This window comes from Ovis canadensis, chromosome 22 (assembly GCF_042477335.2).
Source record: "Ovis canadensis isolate MfBH-ARS-UI-01 breed Bighorn chromosome 22, ARS-UI_OviCan_v2, whole genome shotgun sequence".
NCBI classification, from domain to species: Eukaryota; Metazoa; Chordata; class Mammalia; order Artiodactyla; family Bovidae; genus Ovis; species Ovis canadensis.
In genome coordinates, this window is record NC_091266.1 from 53,234,014 (window position 1) to 53,255,185 (window position 21,172).

General features: G+C 43.1%; 2 long non-coding RNA genes across 2 annotated transcripts in view; both read left to right on the forward strand.

The window, feature by feature from the left end:
- Positions 1-541: 541 nt before the first annotated feature.
- On the forward strand, positions 542-13,571 carry LOC138427884 (uncharacterized). The gene is made up of 4 exons (XR_011252218.1): positions 542-650; positions 6,896-6,950; positions 11,144-11,647; positions 12,259-13,571. It is a non-coding gene; the product is annotated as an uncharacterized lncRNA (long non-coding RNA).
- A 4,835-nt stretch (positions 13,572-18,406) lies between these two features.
- The window catches only part of LOC138427883 (uncharacterized), a 28,247-nt gene continuing 25,481 nt past the window's right edge, over positions 18,407-21,172 (forward strand). Inside the window, exon 1 of the long non-coding RNA XR_011252217.1 lies at positions 18,407-18,569. This is a non-coding gene — a long non-coding RNA (uncharacterized lncRNA). The remainder of the gene's footprint in view (positions 18,570-21,172) is intronic.

Consider the following 21,172-nt stretch of genomic DNA (forward strand, 5'->3'; position numbering starts at 1 on the left):
GAGAGCACTTGCATGTTAACAGTTAACGGTGTTGGTCCCTGTCACAGTGGATTTATCAAGAAATCAGTTTAATTAAGCTTGAGTGTTAACAGGCCTGTTTTTGAAGCCAGCCACTGCTACTCTAAAAGGTTCCCTTTGCTTGGGCACATAATCCTATTTTAACATTGAACTGCTGGCCATGAATCCTTTCTGTCCTGGGCAGATTATCAAGTAAATCATGACCCATTCAGCAAAAGGAGAGGGGTTGTCAGGGAGTGAGAAATTAGGAAGGTCTTTTTTTTGGGGGGGAGAGGGTTGTTTTCTAAATTTTTTCATACATTTATTTATTTAACTGTTTTAAAAGACTGTTAAGTTATATTCTGGATCCAAAATTAGGGAAATGCATATAATATCTTATTCTACCTTCAATATGCCACCTTTGAAGCGTAATTATCTCCATTTTTCAGATGAGTAACTTGAGGTTGGAGGAAGTCCGATAAAAGTTTAAGCCACTTGGCTGGTTACTGGCTGAGTTTCTGTGATCTTTTCAATGTATAACTCTTCTGCTGGACTAAGACATAGGAGAACAAAGCTCAGCTCTACCATTCACTAGCTGTATGATGTTGAGGAAATTTCTAAACATCTCTAAGTCTCAGATTTCTCATCTGCAGGTAAGATGGTACCTATCTAGCCAAGGGTATTTGTATGAAAATTAAATAAGTTTACAAATGTCAGGTTATTACTCATCATGAATACTCTGTAGTGTATTGTGAGCCTCATAGTGTATGGGTTAGTTTTTCCAAATAGAAAGCTATGACCAGCAATACTGTGGTTGATTTTGTCTAGCTGCCTACTTATCACTCATCCCAACTCTCTTCTAGCGTATCTTTTTGTATAATAGATGCTCTAGAACTGAAAACAAAATAAGTAGATTTCCTAGATTACCTTGCAGCTAGGAATTTGCATATGACTTAAATTCTGTTCTGTCTGTGTGTCATGGAAATCTTGGAAGTGAAGCGAGCAATAGAAGATGGTAGCCACATGTAGGAAGATCAGACGTACTGATGGGTGGGTGTAGGTATCTGTGTTTGCAGCTGGTTCTGGTAGAGTTTGTAGAGCCCTTAGTTTGGTACCATAGGTTCTGATCAGTGAACTACAGAAACCCTGGGTTTTATAGAACAAGAGTTTCATGGGTTGGGTTACCAGTGAAGTGACCTCTTGGCTAAGTGTCTCTCTTGTAGAATCCAAATCTGGTTCTCCAACATCCTTGGAGGTTCTGTGAGCTACTCAATTTTCCTTTAAAACAGTCCCTTTCTGCTTAGGCTGACTGGAGTAGCTTCTGCTGTCCAGAAATAATATTCAAAGACTGACAATGTGTCATCCAGGAATGTGGAACTGCAGCTGTCAACCTTGAGTGATCAGTTGTTGAGTGGTCCATTAGCATATGGCCAGTGCTCCAAACAAGTATATTTTAAAATACAGAATATGTTTCCAGGTTGCTCCATCAAGGCAAGGAATATAAGCTTGATGGGAAGCAGAGATAGTTTCTGAATTTTCTCTGGGTTTTTCATTTGATGAATTATTATAGATAGCGTATTGAAAAACAGAGACATTACTTTGCCAACAAAGGTCCGTCTAGTCAAGGCTATGGTTTTTCCAGTAGTCGTGTATAGATGTGAGAATTGGGTTGTGAAGAAAGCTGAGTGCCAAAGAATTGATGCTTTTGAACTGTGGTGTTGGAGAAGACTCTTGAGAGTCCCATGGACTGCAAGGAGATCCAACCAGTCCATTCTAAAGGAGATCGGCCCTGGGTATTCTTTGGAAGGAATGATGCTGAAGCTGAAACTCCAGTACTTTGGCTACCTCATGCAAAGAGTTGACTCATTGGAAAAGACTCTGATACTGGGAGGGATTGGGGGCAGGAGGAGAAGGGGATGGCCGAGGATGAGATGGCTGGATGGCATCAACGACTCGATGGACGTGAGTTTGAGTGAACTCTGGGAGTTGGTGATGGACAGGGAGGCCTGGCGTGCTGCGGTTCATGGGGTTGCAAAGAATCAGACACGACTGAGCAACTGAACTGAACTGACTGACAGTAATTTTGGGCTTCCCTGGTAGCTCAGCTGGTAAAGAATCTGCCTGCAATGCAGGAGACCTGGGTTCAATCCCTGGGTGAGGAAGATCCCCTGGAGAAGGGAATGGCAACCCCTTCCAGTATTTTTGCCTGGAGAATCCCATGGACAGAGGAGCCTGGTGGGCTACAGTCCATAAGGTCGCAAGAACTGGACACAACTGAGTGACTTTCACTTTCACTTTCATAGTAGTTTCAGACTAAAAGTACTCATGTACTAGGAGATACTGTTTTATTACACTAATTGAATTTGGAGACCTCAGAATCTGAGGATGAGAAAACGAGCCTGATCAAAGGGGAACTAAACTCAAAATCAGTTCCGTGATGTCCCCTTTATAGAAACCTACTGATGTGAGCACCTGCCAGGGTGTTGATCTGTCTCTGGAACCCATCCTCCCCACCTCCCACTTCACCCATTCTCTTTTCTGCAGTGCTTGGTTCTCGGTTTAACTCTCCACTTCCACACCAGGCTGTCCCTTCTGCCACTGTTAACTCCAGTGACCATTTTTCCACATGCTGTCCATCCTGTCCCTTTAGGTATGATGACACTCTTGCCTTCTGGCTCCATGAAGTAGATGGGTCAGGGTCACTCCAGGCACCTTCTGCGTTGATTTTCAGGTTGTGCTGGGGAGGGACACTGGGTACTTTCTCTCACCACTTGTTTTCTTCCAGTGGGCAAATTCTCTCATGCTCAGTTGCTCAGTCGTGTCTGACTCTTTGTGACTCCATGAACAGTAGCCCACCAGGCTCCTCTGTCCTTGGGATTCTCCAGGCAAGAATACTGGAGTGGGCTGCCATGCCCTCCTCCAGGGGATCTTCCCAACCCAGGAATCGAACCCATGTCTCCTGGGTCTCCTGCATGGCAGGCCGATTCTTTACTGCTGAGTCACTAGGGAAGCCCACAATTTCCCCTACCTACCATAAAAACTTCATTTCCAAGCCTCCCTTATAGGTGGGGCCATGTAAATTTTGTTTTTTAAGTTGTAAGCTCAACATTCAGAAAACTACGATCATGGCATCTGGTCCCATCACTTCATGGGAAATAGATGGGGAAACAGTGGAAACAGTGTCAGAATTTATTTTGGGGGGCTCCAAAATCACTGCAGATGATGATTACAGCCATGAAATTAAAAGATGCTTACTCCTTGGAAGGAAAGTTATGACCAACCTAGACAGCATGTTGAAAAGCAGAGACATTACTTTGCCAACAAAGGTCCATCTAGTCAAGGCTATGGTTTTTCCAGTAGTCATGTATGGATGTGAGAGTTGGACTGTGAAGAAAGCTGAGCACCAGAGAATTGATGCTTTTGAACTGTGGTGTTGGAGAAGACTCTTGAGAGTCCCTTGAACTGCAAGGAGATCCAACCAGTCCATTGTGAAGGAGATTAGTCCTGGGTATTCTTTGGAAGGAATGATGCTGAAGCTGAAACTCCAGTACTTTGGCCACCTCATGCGAAGAGTTGCCTCATTGGAAGAGACTCTGATGCTGGGAGGGTTTGGGGGCAGGAGGAGAAGGGGATGACAGAGGATGAGATGGCTGGATGGCATCACTGACTCGATGGACGTGAGTTTGAGTGAACTCCGGGAGTTGGTGATGGACAGGGAGGCCTGGCGTGCTGCGATTCATGGAGTCGCAAGGAGTAGGACATGACTGAGCGACTGAACTGAACTGAAGGTGTAAGATGGTCTTTGAAGAATGTATTTTAAAAAGGGGCATGCCCTCTCTACTAGTCTACTCTTTCTCCTTTGTTGCTGACTACAGAGCTGAGAATGTGATATTTGAAGCTGGGGCAGCCATCTGGGACCTCATGGTAGAACAGAGGCAACAGAATGTCTGAAGCCTGGGACCATTGTGCTGTTATATTAGTCATGGACTGCTCATCTGTGGACCTTATTTATGTAGAAGAAGAGAACATTTCTTCCTATTTAAATTACTATTATTTTTAGTTTCTTGTTATTAACAATTGACTATAATCCTAATTGATAGATAAATAGCAACTCCAGCATGTCGTGCAATGAAAGACTTAACGATTAAAAGTCTAGAGGTGGGAGTTTAGCCACCATCAGTAATCACCTCGAGGAGCACAGCACTCAGTTCACTCTGATTTCTATCTATAAAAGCGGTAGAAAGTGGTTCTTAATTCATTTTGAGTGGTGAAAAGTGAAAGTGTTAGTGACTCAATCATGTCTGACTCTTTGCAGCCCTTGGAATGTAGCCCGCCAGGTTTCTCTGCCCACAGAATTCTCCAGGCAAGAATACTGGAGTGGCTTGCCATTTCCTTCTCCAGGGGATCTTCCCAACCTAGGGACTGAACCTGGGTCTCCCACATTGCAGGCAGATTCTTTTTTTTTTTTTTTTACACACCTTCCATCTCATTTCATCCTCATGAGAACTCTGGAAAGAGAGGACTGTGGCCCCATTTTATAGATAAAATGTGTGAAGCTCACACAGGGGAAGTAACTGGCCCTTGGACACATAGTAAAGAGTGAACACACTAAAATTTGAATCCAAGCCTCTATGATCTCAAAATGCAGGCAGATTCTTTACCATCTGAGCCACAAAGGAAGTAGCACCAGGCTCCTCTGTCCATGGAATTTTCCAGGCAAGAATACTGGAGTGGGTTGCCATTTTCTCCTCCAGGGAACCTTCCTGACCCAGGGATTGAATCCACATCCCCCTTATTGGCAGGCAGATTCTTTACCACTGCACCACCTGGGAAGCCCCTCTGGGTATGTATATCTCTACAAAATATATCAGTATATAAAAGTACATAATATATAAATATATATTAAAAACTATATATGTGTGCATATATGTATACACATGTGTATATGTGTACACACACACAGACATATAGTTGTGGGTTTTTTGAACAGAGGTGCTGCAAGCAATTTACATAAGTGTGTGATAAGCAGGGGATCTTCTGCCTCTGAAAAGAGTCCTTATCCATATGTTAGTCCAATCCTTACAAAACTTCAGGTCAATTCCTAATTGGCACCTCTGTGGCCAACTAAACCAGGAGGCCATGGAGGGAATGGATTACACTTACCAAGTGACCCCTTGAACAAATCCCTGACTCTGGGTCTGGGGTACACGAGGAAGAATAAGAGCACCTTAGCACTGCTACTGCCTGGGTTCTATTTCTTCCTTAGATAAACAGAGGTAAATCTCTGTCATTGTCTCTATAAGGTATTTTTAACAGCACTGCTGTTGAGTCAAATGAGTATGAAAGGGAAATAAACAAAGAGAAGAGAAAGCAAGAGAAGGTTAAGGGTAAACTGAGATGACCACACTTTGCTACTCAGAGATTGCCCAGATTTTGCAAAACTCCATCCTCCCGGTTTAGTTAGCTGTTTCTACACTGGAACAAACAGACCTTTAGAAAAAAATAAAAGCTGAGTAAGACACTTGGCTGTATTCTTAGACCCAAGTGTTCCATGGGTTAGGTTAGCTATAAATTAACCAGTCTGCAAAATATATAAATAAATGAATTGCTTTGTTCCGAGCTATCTCCAGTAGGGCTTTGGCTGCTGGCTCTGAAGCCTGGTGGACGTTCCACTGCCCAGAGCTTTTATAAATACTAATGAGTGACATATTGAGAAAAATTGTACCTACAAAAGCAAAGACTTCTTCCATGCAAATCAGGCCCCAATTCCCCACAGATAAGGATCTTTTTGATGGAACACATGCAAAATCTCCAGCTCTTAATTCTTTCATTAGTATTCCAGGCAGATGACTGCCAAATAACAGAGAAAACTGTCTGAATTGCTGTGTCTGAAACCTAATATTGATTTGTTTAATAGTGTCAGGAAGTCAAAATTCACAAATCTCCTGTCGATTGTTTATGAGGCAGTTAGCAGAGAATTGGTTGCCCCTGCTTAATTAATAACTCATTACTGAAATTTGATTATATGCTTGAATGCTTTAAATGGGTTCTAACACAGCGTCTGCAAAGTGGTGATGTGGCGAGGTAATGAGTCTCTGAAAGCTTCCATTTAAGGATTTCCCGACAGTCGTATGTCTCAGACCACTTTTGACTTTCCTTGCAGGGTCAACCTCCCTGGCATTAATGTGTTAGCTGAAAAGGTGTTCTGGGTCACATGTGCTGAGTACAGGGTGGGTCTAAAATTTGGGATGGAGTTGTTTCTAGAAAAATCACTAATGTGAACATAATTTATTGATCACTTGCTCAGAAGAGACATATACATGGAATTGTCCTTGAAAGCATCAATTCTGAAAGTAGGAGCTTCTTTCGGGCGGGGGGAGGGGTGCATGGGATTAACTGGGGAGGGGAGATTAAAAATGCTATACCTTAAGTTTCACTGCTTTTAAAAAATAGACATTCAGCCTGTCTAGTCACCAGGTGTAGACAGACGGGTAGGATTGGAGCCCAGAGGGTCCCAGCACTATCTGACCTTGTGCTTGGAGGCTGGGTGGTGGGGTAAGGGGGGGAGTGCTGCACCACCTGGCCTTATGCCAGGGACAGAAGGGGGGAAAAAGATGAGAGTCCTCGTGAGAGTGACATCAGAGCACACGGGTGTCTGCCGTGTCTCCCAATTGAAATAATGCCTTTGGGAGAGAACATGTTTGAGGGCTGGGTTTGGGCATGCTTGGAAGGGCAGCTCTCCACAGACTTGAGATGTAGGTGCTGCCTCCCAGGGTCCCTAAACTTATAGCCCTCACCCCCCACCCCTGCTGCCAGCATCCAACAAAGAATTGGCTTTGACAGGGGCATCTCTGGCCAACTAGGACTCTCTAAGTCTCCCTTTCTCTTTTCATTTTAGGGCAACCAGGCTGACCTGATCAGTAGAAGAAAGCAGAAGGAGAATAGATCCATAGGTTAGCCTCTTTTCTGCATCCTGCCAGCTACTGTGGCGTTGGACGGTTGGGAGGAACGCTGGGGAGGTGACTGGGCTTCCCACCAAAGCATTTCCCTTTAGTGGATAATGGGGTCAAGTTTCCAGGCTGGCCCATAAAAAGTTATTTAACTCCCAGTGGATTAACACTGTTAATTGGAGCATGGCTGTTGAGTAGTATTGCAGGTATGTTACAGGCAAAATGGGATTCTGTGGGCTAGCCTGTGATCCAGTCTCCACCAGAGCACTATTGCATCATTTTAGGACTTTGTTATTTTGGAAAAAAAATAAAAGAGCACATTCTGAATTCCAAACAGCCTGACTCACAAATGAACTTTTGGAAGCCAACCCTTGGTCGTCAAGGACTGCCTGTTTGCAGGCTCGCACAGGGGTTAGAAACGCCCGTCCTCAGTCAGCGGTCAGGGTGTGCTCATGAAGGCCACGTCCCATGGCCAGGCTCCTCAAGGAGCTTGCAGTCTGATTGTTCGGAAGTGGTAAAGAGCAGCTTGAGACAGACCACAATAAAACCCTGAGTGAAAGGATTTACAATATGGCTGCAAAATTTCAGAGGGAAGGCAGGTCCCTGGCAGCAGGTGGGCCCAGGGAAGGCTTCTGGGAGGAGGTGGGAGCAGGATGAGGCCTTGAAGGGTGGTCAGATTTCATCAGGGGTGGTGGAACATTCCAGGCAGGCACAGGAGTGGGCTGGTCAAAGGTAGGTTTTTGGGGACGGCGACTGGCCAGGCCGGCTAGAAAGGAGGGTAATATGACCGGCCCGTCTCCTGCCTGTGATCTTAATTGAACCAGTCAAGCTTTCAAAATGAACAGTTGATCATTTGATTAAGAAGGGCCTTTGACTCTTTCAAGACCCACGGAGACTGATTTTTATCACAGTGGATCAGAACAGTTTGCACGGAGGAATGCTGGCCAGATTTGGGAGGGAGGTGCCTGGCTGCTCCCGGGAGCCAGCTGAAGCCGCTTCCTCCCCAGTGGACTGTCCCTTGGCTGGTGGGTGTTCAGGGCGAAGGCCGGAAATTGCCACCCGCTCAGGGTGGCTGGGGTCCCAGGGAATCGGTCACCCCTGCCAGCGTCAGGAACTCTATCAAGCCCTGCTTCAAAGGTAAAACCTGGGTTTCTCCCAACACCCTCCAATCAAGAATGTCTCCGGATGGCTTCAGCTTGGCTTAACTAGCTCCAGTGCAAGGGAAGTTCGCTGATGTCTGCCATGACGCCGATTTGTCAAAGTGCTATTAAGGATTTTCAGTTATACAAAAAAAAAAAAAGGAGTCAACTTTAAAAAAAAACACTCTAATTTATTATGCTTGATTACGCAGCTGGAATGGGAAGGTAGCTGCTGTTTGTAGTTAAATAACTCCTCACAATTTCTTAAAGAAATGATCTTCAAAGCTTTAACGGGTCAGTGGCTCAAGTACAAAGGAAAGATTGATTTTCTTCCTCCCACCCTTTGTTCCCAGAGTTTAAAACAGACACGTTTGGGTAAATTAGTTTGTCTATGTTATTAATGGAAGAAGTTATTAAACTCCCATAAATATATGGTTGTATCTCGCTTAAGATGCCAAATTTGTTTTAAAGAGAAAAAAAAATCTCAGGAGGAAAATGTGGGAAAGGTCTCTTGGTTCTCTGGGTCTCTTGGCTTTTGTAAATTTCATTTCTGGATATGAATTGGGATCAGTGAGCTGGAGAAGGGAGCTGGCTCCAGATACCCCCTAAATGGTGGGACAAATACCCAAGGAGGGAGATCCCTGTGCATTAAAAAACAAAACAAAACAAAACATTGAATTTAATGGAAAATATTCTGAGGGCTGATTGTGGTAGAGATGGGAGGTGTGTGTGGGTGGGAGGGTGCTGGAAAGATAGTCTTTCCACTACGGAGGGAATGATAAAGGAATATCCAGCTTTTAAGCCCAAAGGGCAGAGAAACATTTCATGGCTGAAGGGGGAAGTGTTTTCCCTCCTCCAGAGGCCTTTGAGGGGGTACTCAGAGAGGACTCGCCGAGGGAGGCAGCCCTCAACCCAGATTCAGGGCCGGGTGTGAGGAAGGCACAGCCACAGGACCCACCAGAAGGGACTGTGCCCCAAAGTGCAGGAGGTTCAAGGCTCCAGGGTGCTTATATGGGCAATTCCCCAACTGTGTACAGCACTTCACAGTTTATAAACCCTGGAATTTGGTGTCTCCTTGAACCTCCCAGTAACCCTGGGAAATATGTTGATCAAGGTTTGGCATCCTGATTTTCAGATGGTAAAAGTCAAACACCAGCATTTCCCCCCTGATTAGAAAAGTAAAATAAAGAAAATCATTTGAAAAGCAAAGAAAAGCATAAAGAAGAAAACCCAAACCACCACCAGAAGACATTTAGCACTTTGGATTTTTTTACGTTGGAACTTTTCTCAGTGGCTGCACACACCCACAGTCACATGCAGGCACACATACACGTACACAAACACACATACCCACATGTATACACACAGAACAATGCTCAGTGTGCCAGGCACTACTATAATTGCTTTTCATGTACTAACTCAATTAGTTCTCAAAGCAGGTCTATCAAGTAGGTACCATTATTATCTTATTTTACAGAGGAGGAAATAGAGGCACAGAAATGTTTTTGACTTGCCTAAGTCAGTTCAGTTGCTCAGCCATGTCCGATTCTTTGTGACCCCATGGATTGCAGCATGGCTGGCTTCCCTGTCCATCACCAGCTCCCAGAGCTTGCTCAAACTCATGTCCATTGAGTTGATGATGCCATCCAACCATCTCATCCTCTGTCGTCCAATTCTCCTCCCACCTTCAATCTTTCCCAGCATCAGGGTATTTTCCAATGAATTGGCTCTTCACATCAGGTGGCCAAAGTATTGGAGTTTCAGCTACAGCATCAGTCCTTCCAATGAATATTCAGGACTGATTTCCTTTAGGATCGACTGGTTGGATCTCCTTGCAGTCCAAGTGACCCTCAAGAGTCTTCTCCAACACCACAGTTCAAAAGCATCAATTCTTCAGTGCTCAGTTTTCCTTATGGTCCAACTTTCACATCCATACATGACCTCTGGAAGAGCCATAGCTTTACTAGATGGACCTTTGTTGGCAAAATAATGTCTCTGCTTTTTAATATACTGTCTAGGTTGGTCATAGCCTTTCTTCCAAGGAGCAAGCATCTTTTAATTTCATGGCTGCAGTCACCATCTGCAGTAATTTTGGAGCCCGAGAAAATAAAGTCTGTCACTATTTCCATTGTTTCCCCATCTATTTGCCGTGAAGTGATGGGCCCAAACAATCTTTGTTTTTTGAATGTTGAGCTTTAAGCCAGCCTTTTCACTCTCCTTTTTCACTTTCATCAAGAGGTTCTTTAGTTTCTTTTCAGTTTCTGCAGTAAGGGTGGTGTCATCTGCATATCTGAGGTTATTGATATTTCTCCCTGCAATCTTGTGGCCTAAAGCCACACAGCTAGAGGTGGTGGGAGATCAGATTTGAGCCTGGACAGACAAACTGGCTCCAGCATGCGTCCTGTGTTCCTAACCACCCTGCACTTGGCCTGGTTTATATACCTGGAGACTTATTTAATATGGGTGGAATCATGCTGTATCTATAATATGCCTCATGAGCTTTTCAGATGCAATTATAATGCTTCTAAAATGGTTTTCAGTGGTTGCACTATCACTGCCACCCATATGGCAGTGGAGAAGTTTTGGTCAGGGTTAGCTGTTTTGTGTGGTGTCCCATGACCCCAGATCTGACCTGGAGTTCTCAAGTGTCCAGATCAGCACCCTTCCCACTGCGCACATGGTGCAGATAGTCACAAAATGAAACAGAGAGAAGGCATGAATTCAATAGCAGCTGGGGGGCACTGGCAGATTCAGAAGGGGCCCTGGAATCTATGGCAGCTGCTGAGGCTGGATGTACAGCTCTGGGATAAGGCAATTTTTCCTGTCACCTAGCATCCTTATCTTAAATTTCAAGTAAGAAAGTAATTTTTAAATTTAAGACTAGGAAGAAATTGTGTCCATTGAGCAACTGAAATGCTTTGCTTCCCTCCTGCATAATTGACTGTCTTTCCCTTTTTGCTTTTGCCACTAGGAGCCTCAGTGTTTAAACTAGGGAAACTTCTTGATGGTCTGCTCTTATTTGCACTTTCTCAGTCTGTTCACATTTACATGTTTCAGTGACATACATACGTGACAAGGTCTCCTGGAACAGTGCCCTCTCTTGCGCACACCTGCATCTGCTCAGGACTGGCAGCCTCACAGGTGGGGAGAGCTGAAGACAATGCCAGTGAACACTCAGCTGTGTGCCGTGTCACTGTTTACAAAGCTCACAAACAGCCACGATCCTAATGAATCATCCTCCCAAGCCTCCGGGGAAGGAAAGGATGATCACTTTCAGTCTCACCTTTGAGCTGAAGAAACTGAGCTTGAAACAGAAGTGGCTTCAACAAGGTCATATCCAATCCTCCCTCCACACCCTGGGATTTCCTTGGAAAGTGCTGTGCAACCTCAGTGCAGATATCGAAACTCCTTCCCTGCCTTCTCCTATCCTCACCTTCCTGTGTGTGCTCATGTGTCCATACACGTTATGTGCCATATGGGTGGCATGTGGATTGGCTGAAGTTATTACACTGAGAAACATTTTATATTTTGAAAGTTATATTTGGGCTATAATGAATTGTGGTAAGTGAAGTTGGTTTCTCATTGCCAATAGTAATGTGATGTGTTCTTTTAAAATAAATGTATTAAAACTATTAATGAAAAAGCAAATCAACTGAAAGTTAAACTTTGAGTAAAGAATATAAGGACAGGTGTGTAGCTATGACCAAACTGGTGAGAAGGTCCCATTCTTGGCTCACTGCCAATTTATAACCACACTTGCAGATGAGGGTACTAATCTCACAGGTAAGACTCTTGCCAGTTGAGTTATTCTGCACATCCAAAGGAATGAATCTCTAAGATAAGAATTTCAGGCTAGCAGCAAGTGAAAGTCCTAAGTCTAAAAAAGGCAGTCAACACTTCCAATCAAATAGTCAAGGATCAAGGGGCATCAGGAAGTTCAGATTAGGTCCCCTTAACCACTATGGCAAGCCAGTTAACCTTTGAGATGTTTCTCACAGCTGTAACCTGGGACTCTCTACTACGGCAAGCCAGTTAACCTTTTCGGACCTCCATTTATTCATCTGAGAAATGGATGACCTCTGCCTGATTAGGTTAAAGTTAAGGTTACTTTCCTCAAGATGGTTCAGGCTTGTGTCACTGAAAGTTTCAATGTTCCTATCTTTCCTTCTCAGCAGGCCAAGCCATTCAACGTGATTCACTCTCAGGCAGCACATAGTTGCAAAGGGCCAAGAAGAATTATCTCTGTGAGGCACTCCAAGCTCTGCAAATACCTTGCGTGCCATGGGGGAGTTATTATCTGGGCCTCAGTTTGCTCATCTCCAGGATGAAGAGGATGAATTAAGTAGGTCTGGCAAACAAGTGGTTGCATGGAGTGCTGTGTGTCGAATTCACTCAGGCACTGGGACAGGGAGGGGACTGGTGACTCACCTCTAGCCTTTATAGATGATGGCGTGATTGTTGACTTAGAAATGGCCCCAACAGCCAAGATCCTCTGAGTCGCTGTGGTCTTGGGGCCTGTGTCCATGATCTCTACTTCTCGCTGTTTCCAGTTGCCCAAAAGGCAGATCCTAGAGAAAGTCTGGCTGCCTGTCTCCTTCCCTCTGTTCCTCCTTCCTTCTTTTTTTTCTAGTCCAGTCTCCATAGTCATAATGCAATTCTCTTAGGAAGGCTTAAGCTCATGTGAGCCATTTGTAAAGACCATACAATTATCACCTACTCAGAGAGACTTTTGAGAATGAAAGGGCCATTCTTAACTGTTTCTCACAGCTATAACCTGGGACTCTCTTGGGGGAAGTAGCTTCCCTTGAGGAGGTAGTTCTCAAACTTTACCATGGGTAAGGATTGTCAAAGGATATTCCTGGGCCCTGTCTTCAGAGATTCTGATTCAGTAGGGTTAGGGCCTGAGAATTTGCCCTGGTTCCCAGGTGATGTTGATACTACAGGTCCAGGGACCACACCTTGAGAAGCCTGACTTGGAGCCTAAGTGCTTAATAGTTCATAGAACTCATTCACAACATGTTCTAATTGATTCTGACAAAAAGTCCACGAGGTCTGGAAAGTTAATATCAAAGATTCCATGCTAAGCGGAGGAACTAAGACTCAGAGAGGTTGCATGATTAGCCCAAGGGTACCAAGCCACGGTGGGAGAAGCCCTTGATCGGATTCAGGATGACCGACTCCTGCGCTCTGCTCTGACTCACTAGTCACCCAGCGTCTCTGCTCAGAATTGCATTCAGAGCTGGTTTTGCTGCAATGCCTCCTTCTCAGCAAATGCTCTGACCTAAATGAAAGCTGACTCTTTTAAATTAAGTCAGAGGGATATAATGTACAGTATAGCAAATACAGTCAATATTTTATAGTAACTTTGTATGGTGTGTAATCTATAAAAATATCAAGTCACTCTGTTGTACACTGCAATGATATAATATTGTAAGTCAACCATGCTTTAATTAAAAAAAAAAAAAAACTGACTCCACTTTATAAATACCATTTCAGGTCAACCAAGAGGTCAGAGATTTGGGGTAAGAAATTACTTTAGCCATGCTTTTGTCTATATATACATATTTAATTAATGCTTTAGAGTTTTAATCATTTTGATATGCTAATGATATAAAACATTCAAATGTAAATAATCAGGTATAGATTGTAGAACATTTGTGCAAGATAATCTCTATGTTTTCTGTCATTGAAAGAGAGCTCCATTTCTAACACTCCAGCCTGCCACTCAACTGCTATACATTTAATCCTCGTGTATTTTCAGGAATGCTGTAGAGGAATGTCTGTATTATTCAACCTCTCTGTGCCTCAGTTTTCTCATCTATAAAATGGGACAGGTACTAATAATACTGCCTTCATGATAAAAGAGGTGTGAGGATTAAATAAAGTACTAATGCATGTTAGAGAAATTGGAAGCATGCTTGGAAGATGCTGACTATTTGAGAATATCAGCCCTTCTTGTTTTATTCTCTGCTGACACCCATTTTGTTCCACCCATCGTCATCTTTGTCATTTTTATTTTTGTCCATCAGTGCGCTCTCTCCAAGCATAGATCTCTTTTCCTCCCTCTCTTTATCCTTCCAAATCTTGCTTGCACATAGTAGGTGACTAAGACCTACTTATTGAATGAATACAAAATTTAAAATGCTTAGCAAATCTAGGAGATCATAGAGAAAAAGTGTGAAACCCAAAGCATGAATGAGGAAATATTTCCTAGAAGCTCCATGGAGTTTGCTGGAATAACCCAGCTTGGTCACAATTCAGCTTCCAAAATCTCGCTTTCAGCTGAATGGTATGTGTTATGGACTCTACAACACAGAACCAGACACAAGGTCTTATGGGATTTCCAACATGAGTTGCACTCCAGGCTTGAGAAAGCCTGGAATTGATGGATCCAATGGGAAAACGGACAATGAGTTGGGGGAGTCTCATTCAGCCCTGCAGGCTGCTGGTGGCTTTGGGAGGGATAAACATTTTCCTCTGGATGCCTGGCTATGGAAGGAAAGAAAATAAAAGCAAGAGTCTCAGGGGATGTGGGCGACTTTGTGGTCTGGTCCAAAATTAGAACCAAAAGTGGGAATGAATCTTACGCCCAATGACTGCAGAGTTAGACTTTTTGAAATAAAAATTCTCAGTTGTCAGTTGTGAACCAAGCAAGGAGGTTTCATGGTATTCAGGACTGGTGACGGGAGGAGTGCTGTTGAATCTCACTGGGTTGACAGGTTTCTGGGTCTCCAGCAGAAGCTCTGACACAGCATTAAAGATAACCAGTCAATTAAAGAAGAAAACAATCTGACTGTGAGGGTGTGCCATAGTTAGAACCTGCTGTGAAATAAACTACTCCCAAATATATAGCGAATTAAGCAGCCACCAGTTATCTATGATTCTGTAGGTCAGCAAATGTGGTTGGGCTCAGCCAGGCGGTTCTTCCTTTTTAATATGCTTCCTTGTGCATCTGTGGTCCGCTGTAGGCCAGTGAGGTGGTTTTGCTTCCTGAAGTTGGCTAGATAACAGCTGTTGGGACAACTTGGGCATTTCTCTCTCATTTTTCTAGCTGGCTACCCTGGCCTTATTTAAGTGGTGATGGCAGGAGTCTATGTGTATGTGTGTGTGTGTGATGGAGAGAGAGAGAGAAAGGAGAGGAAAGACAGAAAGAGAGCAGGAAAGCGTGTAATGCCTCTTGAGACCCACTCTGAGACTTGGCATAGTGTTGCTTCTGCCACATTTTATTGGCCAAGTCAAGTCACAAGGCCAACCTTGATTCAGAAATTCACTCTGCAAAATGAATTCCATCTCTTGAGGAAAGGAGCTGCAAAATCCCACTGCACTCTGCTTAGCTCCTTGGCTACCTGTTGAGGGCAGAGACAGCTCACACAAGGCTGAAGAATAGGCCTTCATCTGTGGAGATGGGGTGAGGTTTCCATTCTGATCCACTGTTAACTAGCCATGTGGCTTTGGGGGAAGTCAGTAAGTCCATTCAGCCTCAGTTTTCCCATCTGTAAAATGGGATTGCAGTGTACATCATAGGGCTTTGTGATGACTAAAGAGACAACAGATCTGCATATGGTAGGCACTGGAAAACCAGCCACAATAATGAGTTATATATATCAATGAAGTAGAGAATAATAGAATATATGATTAAAGATAACAAATGATTAGAATTTCTCCCTGGCATTTCTTAGCCTGGAAGGCAGAGTGACATCCCAGGTTTACACCAGTGAAGGCAGATACCAATTTGGCCGGCAGAACTGACCGTGTGTCACTTCTGGGCTCGATGGAGTCAGACACCTCCCAGGGTTCTGAGAGATCTGGGGCTTTTGTTCCCCAGGAGAAATCCCATGGAGTATCTGCTGAGCTCTGGGTAACACACTCAACCTGGGGTCTGACCTCAGCTCTGCCTCAAAGGCCAGATATCATAAGAAGAGGTCTTCCTGAGGAGGCAAGGCAGCCTCTTACTGGCCACAGGAAAGCAGCTCTGGCTTCATCTTTTGATGCCCTCTATCCCAGTGTCGCTGAACAGGGAAAGCTCAGAACAGATAGCAGAGGAATTTGTAGAGTTCTAGATCAACTATTTTGAATAGATTCCATATATGCCTGCCAATATGGTAGCCACCAGCCCACATGGCTATTGAGTACTTGAAATGTGGTCAGTGCAACCAAGAAATGGAGTCTTTAATTTTAGTTAAGTATTTACATAGCCACTTGTGGCTAGTGGTTACCGCATTTGACAGTGCGATTCTAGATGGATGAGCCTCTGAAGAGATACACTTTGAGGAGGCTGAGTCAACTGTTTGCTGAACCTTAGTGGGTTGGGGACATTATCTCCAAGCTGTGTGGGAGCCAGGCCAGGGACTGGGCGTGGGTCAGCCAGGTAGCAGGGCTTTGGCAGATGTTCCAGGGTTGATTCCTGGTTTCTTCCTAGCTCTAAGTTGGGCTGAGAAAAGAGGAAAGCTTATGACTCTGTGGAAATACAGAATCCAGTACAGAGTTAGCCTCTCTGTCCCCCTTGTTCTACTCTGAATGGCCACTTATAGCTCCCAGAAAGGCCGGGGGATATACATGCCCCCATCCTTTGCTGTGCCGAGGGAAAGTAGACCTCAGCATCCACACAGGGAAAGTAGACCTCAGCATCCACACAAGCAGGGAGAAAGGTCCTTCCTGTTTGGATGGTTACTTTTAAATAAAGGGTCCACATGGCCCAATGTACCTTTTAAAGAGGTTAAATTAGCAAGCTAGTACTTGCTCATGCATGTATGTATATGACTGCATACACACACACACACACACAGAATTTGTGAAAAAACTTTTGGAGAGTTGGGACAAGATGCCCCAGTCTGGAAAAGCTGAAGGCTTTGCTTCCGCTTTAATTGGGTTCAAAAAGATGACAAATCAAGTCTGCCTCAGGTAGGTTCTTGAAACTCACACTGGAATTTATTTTAGGACCTTCCCCACATCACAGCACAAGGCGGCTTGCAGAACTGATGGTGGATTTTGCCTAGAGATTTTTTCTTTCCCAATTGCCTTTCAACTCTAGCAGCAACAAATCATCCAAGCCAGTCTTTGTATGAAAGCTGCATGAGGAAGACTGCTCCCTGCCCACCTCACCAGTATCTCAATCCCCTGATATTTCTGATAAAGTTGGGACTCTGTTGCAGGCAAACGTGCTGGTTTCATTTAAAGGAGAGACTCTGGATCTTTCGATTAATTGACTGAGGTGGAGACCAGCGGCTCCACATGGGCGTTTTGACATGGTGTGGGCAAGATTAGTCTTCTGCGATTGCCATAATTTACAAGGCTCATGTAACCATGTAACGACTTGGTGATTACATGGAGAATATAGTATAAATATGTAGTAATTACAAATTCATGCAGATTACTTGGTACATACATTTGAAGTTACCGAGTAGTTCAAAGATTAATTATCCTGTAACTGGCAGCATTTAAATAATTTTTTCTCCTATTCGAATACACTGAGGTGGACTTCAAGGCTGGCAAGGACAGGGATGTGATGAGTATGATCTGAAAAGGAAAAATGAAATTTGACAGGCATGGATTATTTAAAGCAAGCATGTGTGAGCTGAATAGCCAGGACACTTTGATGCAAATCATAGGGGAAAGAGCAGGGGGATGGTGTGTAGAGAAAGGTGCTGAACAAAGTAAGGATTTCCTGCTGGGGACTTGAAATTTAAACAAATAATCATTTAAATGGCGGCCTGGCATTACGTTCCGAGTTGTGTGCATTAATGTCAACATCTGGTACCAACATTTTGACAATTCTATTAAAATGTCCCAGCATTCCCTATCTAACACCTGTTAGCTCTAATTTTCTTTCCTGAGAAGCACACCAGTAGACAGGGTAGATTCCAAATCATTTATCACTTTTAAAGTGCTTCCATATGCGGGTTGGACCCAGCCTGGCCCTAGGCAAACGTTTTCTGAATGCATTAAAATTCAGGACTATTTTTTTTTTTAAGTGTAGACACCAATGTTTCATTGAATTCATGTCTGGTAATTATTAGCTTAAATTATGGCTCACACATGACTTGACAAAGTAGACCATGAATTAAAACACGCGTGCACACACGCACACACCCCAGAACTCTTCAATAGATGCGCCCAACTCCTACATTGCTTGTTATTGAGATGTCAGTCAGTAATCATTAGGCAAACACTCTTCATGGAGGGAACTGCTAAGAGGCCCAGGAGTCCCAAGAGACAATCTAAAAATGTCAAAAATGTTACAGTATAAATGAATGACACCAAGAAGAGAACATGTGTTAGCGATGCAAGCAATTAGTTAATATATTACAAGTTTCAACCTCTGAGCAAAACAGGCAACACAAATTTCCTCTTGACAAAAGGCTGCAGATAAGATCAGATGGATTCCCAGACAATACAACCTCCCAGAATTGGAGCAACCCTCCAGCAGGCTGGGAGGGAGAGATGGGGGTCTGAGGAATCTGGGGTCGGTAGAGTGAGTCACCAGGTAGGTCTCACTGTCCCTGAGAATGACTGGCTGGACTTCTGGGCCCTTTGCAGAGGAGAAGTGGAGCCTGAAATGGAAGAGGACATCCGGTGTCCCCTAGACACGGTTCACCTCAAAGCTGCCTCCTCCTTGCTGGGGCTTCAGAATGAAAGTTAGAAGGTGGAATGAAATCGTATTGCTGTTTTCAAAGGCAAGGAGGTACCTGCACAAGGTGATGGGTGTGGGGATATTATATGGGCAAATGCTTGATCACTGCTTTCCAGAGGAGATTTTAAAAACTAAATATTGTATATTACACAGTTTCTATCTCCCCCCCACCCCCGCCGCCTTCTCTTTCTTCTCTCTCTCTTTCACACATACATAAAGATGTTTGAAACAGAAAAATCATCTGACATACACATACAAACAGAAAATATGTTTTGGGCAAAATACACATGATTGATGTACACTTGGACTAAGGATTTGAGTAAGTCCCTTAGAAATACCAAGGAAATATTGAGAATGCAAGAAGGCAGGAAAACCTGAATTCACCAACTCAAAATGTAAAAAAATTTGTAGACAGTTAAAAATGTCTGCCCCTGTATACATGCATACCTACACTTTCACACTTCCTCTGTTTACTAAATAACATTTCAGCACAGTTTTCATCTTATAAGGAAAGTGTTTGAAACTTGGAATAAGTGCACTTAATTAAAGGAAGGCTGTGAAAATGTGCACTAATCTGATATGACTAATAGCAAAGTGCATGAAATTGCTAATTAGAATTTCATTAAAGGTGCTGCTTTATCAGCCTGTGAATATCACAACCTTTAAAATTCTTTCAGGAGAGCTTAATTCCTTTTCAAACAGAAATATTCTTTAAAGACATTTGATTTGTTCTGAAGGAATTTGTGGCTTAGGCTGTAACTTAAAATGTTGCCGATATTCCAGGAGGTGATATCAGAATAGGAATACAGATCAGGGACTTTGTTTCATTTGCCTGATGAATCCTTTTCTCCCCATCTCTATTATGGATTATCGTTCAAAAACCCAGTCATGAAAACAGAGTCGAGTCCTGGGTTTATTCCACATGTAATTTGTTTTCTACTGAAGCCAACGTTTATTCTCTCCTAAAAGAATAAAGGAAAAATTACTTTAAAAAAGTCACTGAATATAAAATTAAAAACTTTAATTTTTATACTCATTTCAAAAAATAAAAAGTAGACAGTATTTTTTCCTTAAAGGAAACAGACATAAATTAAAAAAAAGTAAGCAGCCTTCGCTTAAAAACGCCTTTTAAAATAAATTGCATTTTTTAAAATTAGGAAAGTCCACTATTAACAATAGCAGATGTATTTTTATTCTTTCTCTGACTTGCTTTCCTAGGTTACAGGATTTTCTTACTCTGCAGTTTAATTATTCCTGGCACTAAATCCGCATTTCACCTTGCTTTTTGCTTTAGGATTTTAAAAGTGCTGCCTTCTTCTTGCTCCTTCGTTTTCTCCATTTTCAACCTTATTTATAGATTTGTGGATATGAAATAGATCACTTCTATTTTCATATCCATAAAGCTTTATGACATATTACTTTCCCTGAACACAGTTCCCAATGTTAACAATTGTATTTTTTAATTTGCAGTTTTTCCCTGTTGATGAAATGTTCTCCAATTAGTAACTGGCTTCTTTTTAATATTCAAGTTTGATTGAACAGTTACATTTTGTTACTGAAAACCCATTAATGTTGATGGAAACTACAGCTCACTGAAAGCAGCAGTTTACTTTTACAGAAGTTGTTAAAAACCTAGCCTGGCTTCAAATTTGCTGAACACATCAGTTAACAGTGATGTAATTTCGCAGAATTGAATATTTTAAATACACTTAAAAACTTGGATTTAAAAGCTAATCAGTCATATTTACCTGACGACCATATCTGAAAGGAGAGAAAATGAGAACAGAAGTAACTTTGAGAACCAGTGTGATTTCTCTGGACACTTAAATCTCAAGTGGCTTAATTAGAGTTTGCTCTGATTTTTGCTTCAGCAAGAGGAATTTACATGGCATTTAGATAATTTATCTACTGGACTAGGTAACAGACAAAAGATTACATTTTCCCTTCCAACATTTGGGAGGTACATTTTTAATGCAACGATTTTAAAAGATCGGTCTAGACTTAAATGAATGAAAATTAGGCTCGTTAACTGTAATGTCTGCAGTCGGAGGTGGGGTGTCAGTCTTGCCTATCTGTGGGCCACCGTCGTCAAACAAAGCTGCTAATTCGAATGTTTTAAGTTTCAAATTGAGAAATATTGTTCTAATGTGGCAACAATGGGGCTGTTGTCCTTTCAAGCACTGCGATTGCGGCTTCCTTACGGCTCGTTTTATGCAAAACGAGTGGCAAGTAATTGTAATTTAATTCTTTTCAAGTAAATTACAGTGAGTGCGTGACACAAAGCCGCGGCGGACCCTGCTTTCTCTGTCAATAGTTGAATTAATGATGGCAGGAGTAAAAACACCAATTGTGCACCACAGCCCTCCCTCGGCCCCCACCCCTGCCAGGGGGAGACCTGCCAATCAGGCCGCGCCACCGTGAGACTGGGAATCCTCATGGACCCGAGGATCGGGGGT